This window comes from Syngnathus acus, chromosome 11, assembly GCF_901709675.1.
Source record: "Syngnathus acus chromosome 11, fSynAcu1.2, whole genome shotgun sequence".
In the NCBI taxonomy this organism is placed as follows: Eukaryota; Metazoa; Chordata; class Actinopteri; order Syngnathiformes; family Syngnathidae; genus Syngnathus; species Syngnathus acus.
In genome coordinates this window covers 259,585-264,564 of record NC_051096.1, presented here as the reverse complement: position 1 = coordinate 264,564, position 4,980 = coordinate 259,585, and the positions used below count along the sequence as shown (strand labels likewise).

The window sequence follows — 4,980 nt, the reverse complement described above, 5'->3', positions numbered from 1 at the left end:
ACTTGATGAATAGGCAAGAAAAAGTCTCAATAGTTCGAACGACAACAATTCCACTCGCCAAACTCAGAGCAAAACAGGAGACAAAGGGTCTAAAATACTATTTGGTTGGAGTAATCAGTTCTCCTTTGTTCCAAAATCCGAATTCTGTTTGAATAGATAGGCGGCCTTCTGGAGGAGGACCACGCCTTCAAAATGGCATCTCCCTTTTCTGCTGGCCCGAAGTCCTCTCTCCTAGCCTATCTATCAGCTTAAAATTTGACAAAATCCAATTCGAAGACTGTAGAAATTCATTTCAGTAGATTTTGGTCCAATCTCAAAAAGAATGAAAAATCCATCCTCATTTTAAGGCGTTCTTGGCTCCGGGCACGCAGTGCCAGCGTACTGGTGAGGGAGAACCCTTTTCCTGTCCTCATTGATATGGAATGCCTAGTATGAACTAATTTTCACAGTTAACACTGCGTTAACGTGACAATAAAGGAATTCAATTTAATCTCGACTGCGTAACTTGTGAGAGTGCGGAACTGCGTCCGTGCTCTCCCTGATTCGATTGAACTTCAGCTGTCGGAAAACTGCCTCGTCGGCTGGTGTCTCGACTGTTCTCCCTTGCCCTCACAAACCTGACAGGGAGCTGTATGGCTGCAGACTGGTTTTTGGCCTCTTTTCTGCCGGTCTAGAGAACTTCGGCCAGCTTCGTCAGGACTGGATCGTGGCGCCATCTGTAGCGTGCCTGTGTCAGTGCAGCCTGCCAATAGGTGCTGTAGGCTGGCGTTAGGTGCGCTGCACAGGGGTCCCCCTCTTTGTGGCCTTGGACCAGAATCGTGGAGGCTCTCCCCAGCCAATCCCCAGCCAATCCCCGCTCTCCCTTCTTTCACCTTGCCAATTCTTTCCTGATGTTGAAGCCTGCCTATAGCGCCACAAGTGCATTTCTCACAGTAGGATCCAAGGATCCTTTTAGCTCAAGAACGAACCTGGCCTTCTCCTTCCAAGGTATGGACTGGATCGGCAGTTGCAGCACGGTTGCCCCGAACAAGCCTGTGTCAGAGAAACCTTTCGGTAGACCTAGTCATTTCCGAATGTAGGAGATGGGTTAGTCTGTCCAGCCCGTTCGCTGTTGATGTTGGTCATCTTCAGTGGCCACATGGCCCTTTGGTACAATGTGAAGTTGTAGCACCACAATTTTTGCTTTCCGGGTAGCTGGCTCTTGTCGATGATTGCCAGGCCTTCTGCGAGTTGTTTCTTCTTTGTTACATTATAAACAAGGCGGTGTCGGACAGCAGTAACCTGGTTGCTGATGGGGAAACCAGCTATCCTTCTAAGTTTTAATATAATTGTCAAGAAAACACCATACAGTACCCCAGGAATTAGGTAGTGTGGCCGAGCGGTCTAAGCGGTCGTTTATTTAAGCTCCAGTCACTCCTGACTTGTGGGTTCAAATCCCACCACAGCCACTTCTGCATCAATTCAGGTCTGGTCTTTTTGCCCAAATCCTGTCAGTGCAGCCGTAAAGTATCAAGACCCTTCAAAGGTTTTTGCGAAATATCAATCTTTGCCTTTTATTCTAACCTGGAGTACCCATTCAATAGGTAACTACACTGTGTATTTCGACTGAGAATGGTGAAAGAAGGCACATATATGCCTCATAAACTGTATGCATTGAGGATGCAGCACAACCAACGTGTGGAAAATATTATGCGCACGACATTTCTTCTCAAAAGCATGACTTGAAAGAAGGTCCAAAGCAGACACCCTCCAAATAGCAGAGGATGGTTTCGATCCATCGACCTCTGGGTTATGGGCCCAGCACGCTCCCGCTGCGCCACTCTGCTGCTCAGTGCTAGAGATTCATCAAGTCCTCTAATCGGCAAACAAGTTTCGGTTCCAACTCGCAACTGGATTCTGATTGTCACTCATATTGTTCATTACATTATGAACAAAGCTCAGTCGGGCAGCGCTAACCTGGATGCTGGTGGAGAAACCAACTTATCCATTTTCACGTTTTAATAGATTGTCAACAAAATTCAATGTTGAAACTGCAGTTGGTAGGTAGTGTGGCTGAGAGGTCTAAGGCACTTGGCTCCAGTCTTTCCTAAGGCGTGGGTTCAAGTCCTGAGTCAGTTTCGCTCTTCTGGCCCAACTCTTTTCGGCGCAGCTGTTGTACATATGATGACCCTGGAAAGTTCATCGGGACTACCCTTTTAATAGGTACCTACACTGTGTAGTTGGATAGAGACTGCTGAAAGGGGACAAATATATGCCTCGTGAACTACATGCATTACTGCGAGTGAACAAGAGTGAAAAAATAAGTCGGCAGACAAGTTTGCCGATTTATTAGTGCCCAGAAGAGCAGCACTCTGTTCCGTACTGTAACCTGTTAGGTTTGTTCCCAGTTCTTTATCCTTAATGCTCGATATGCTAACAGTAATTACCAAGAGGCAGCCTTCACAATTTAACTATTTAATGTATGCCAAAATGATCGATGCACAGCTGTGGAGCCCTTTCTGCGAGATGCGGAAGACGGTCCCTCTCCCAGCGCCAAGGTTCCTGCTCTTATACTACTCTGGGCTGCCTTCCTGCCAGGAGGCGACTCTGCCTAGCCTGTGTGATAATGTGTGACCTTGTAGTCTTAACTGAGAGCGACTTCTACATATGTGCAAAGGGTGTCATAGAGTAGAGAAAGCTAATAAAGCAAGAGAAGGGTTACAGCGATATAACGGCATAGCTCCAGCTACCTACTAGCTACTACATGTGCCAAAGAGGCCTATTCTAACAAACCGTTGGTGAGAAGACAGGGTGGTAGACAGGGAAGCCTGTAATTGAGTCCGTCACTCGTATACTCCATCGCTTCTCGGCCTTTTGGCTAAGATCAAGTGTAGTATCTGTTCTTGGGTTTGGGGGATTAAGAGAGCTGACCATGGAAGAGAGAATTTTAACCATAAAAGTGGTGATTTTACCCTTGCTTTTACTAATCAGTTCTGTTTTCATCCCAACAAGGAAGGTGATTTTAGAGTTGGAACGAGACATTTTTTACTTCATCTGGAAATCCAAGTTGGAGAGACTGAAGAGGGACACCAAGAAGAAAAACAAAAAAAAAGGGAGGAAAAGGAGTGCCGGACTTAAAGCTCTTCCTCTGAAGCAGATATGTTGCCCTGCACCTGCGAAGCGCGCTCGTTACACCAAATGCACCGAAAAGCCAAGCAATGACACGATTCTGGATACGCTCATACCTCCGGAAACTAAAGCTAACAACCACCGACCAAAGAATTCCTGTGTCTTTTAACCTGCCACCTTCTTATTCCTTAATCAAGAAGTTTTTGAAGAACTTTAAATTAGAGCAAGAAAATAGTGAAATTTTAACAAATCACAGATCTATGATCTCTGTCATACAGGAGCGGGAAGCGGTGTGTCCAGTGCGCGGGCTTGCATTCGGCGAGCCCACAACAGTTTGGCATAACGTCAACCACCCCGCCCTCTCGAAACAAACTTCGGGACCTGTCATGGATGGTGGCCCATGATGTCCTCCCAGTCAGGTCCGTTATGCACTCTCGGGGCATGTGAGCGCTCTCAACGTGCCCCTGACCTGGCTGTGGCGCCCAGGAGTCGGTGTGGCACTCTGGTAGTGCAGGGCTGCCGTAGACCTGTGGGCGACCTGCAATTCCCAGCAAGGGAAGCGCTGAATGCAGACCTTGTACTCTATGGGGTGAGCCCGTTGAAAACCAAGCAAGAAGACTTTACAAAGCAGTCGCTGACCTTTGCCACCATCAAAGACGCCATGTGGACTTCCAGAAACTTGCTGGTAAGGAAGCACAGACAGATCCCCCCCCAGCCCGTGGCTGTGCTCCAAATGGCTGCAGCAACTCTCACAGCTGCACATTGCAAGCCTAGAAGACATGGACCTGTGCAGTACTTCCAGGAACGGTGCACCCCCTCGACTGGTCAAATCAATAGTTCATATGTTAGAAAACCATTTCAATCCGTTCGCTTCATTCTTACAGGATTAAGCAGTCAATTATGACTTGATGGGGTCTGATCTAAATGTAAGATGTTAGGATTTGAGGCTTTCCCACCAAACGGTTTGCAAATAGGTTCATTTCTCGAGGCTTCATGTGCACACAAACCCCCCTGCTGGTCAAAAGGAGTAATTTATTCCATCATCATCGGTTTAAAGTCCGCTTTCCAGGCGGCGCTGGGTTGGACTGGGTTCTCGATATGGCTGTCTTCCACCGGGAACGGTCCATGGCCATCTTGTGGTTGATGCCGAGTGCCTTCATGTCGGCTGCCACGGTCATCTGCCAGGTCTTTTTAGGTCGGCCACTGGGTCTTGTTCCCTCTACGTTATACGACATAACTTTCTTCACCCAGTCGTTCTCGTCCTTCCTCACTACATGTCCGTACCATCGCAGTCTGCCTCTCCTCACCACATCCACTATGGCCTCCACTCCCATCTTCTTTCTCAGCTCTGCACTGGTCTTTTCCTCCCTCATTGACACACCACACATCTTCATCCTCATTTCTGCTCTGTTTAGTTTGTCTTCGTGTTCTGTTTTCAGGGCCCATGCCTCATTTCCGTACGTCATACTGCTTCTGACACAGGCTGAGTACACTTGGCCTCTCATCTTCAGGGATGGGGCTTTAGATGTTAAGAAGGGCATGAGTTCCCTGAATTTCTTCCACCCGCTTCTCACCCCCCCCATCAGAGTTAAGCATGTCTCCAAGGTAGCAGAAGCTGTCCACCACCTCGTACATTTCCCCATCTACCACAAGCCCCTCTTGCTCAGCTGGGTCTGCTTGGGCGACTTCTCCCCTACACCGCTTGCATTGGAAGGTCTCACTTGCAGCTAGTAGGCTGCCTTTTACTCCGCTGCATCTTCGGTGTACCCATCTCTGACAACCCTTGCACCGGATAGAGTTAGCTTGCACTCCCTTCCCGCAAACTCCACATGGCCATGCTCCTGACTGCGATATCACTCCCAGGCCAGCACC

The 4,980-nt window shown here is 48.3% G+C and overlaps 1 pseudogene; it reads left to right on the top strand.

Moving 5' to 3' along the window:
• Positions 1-2,837: 2,837 nt before the first annotated feature.
• Positions 2,838-3,009, top strand: LOC119130892 (annotated as a pseudogene).
• Positions 3,010-4,980: the final 1,971 nt, after the last annotated feature.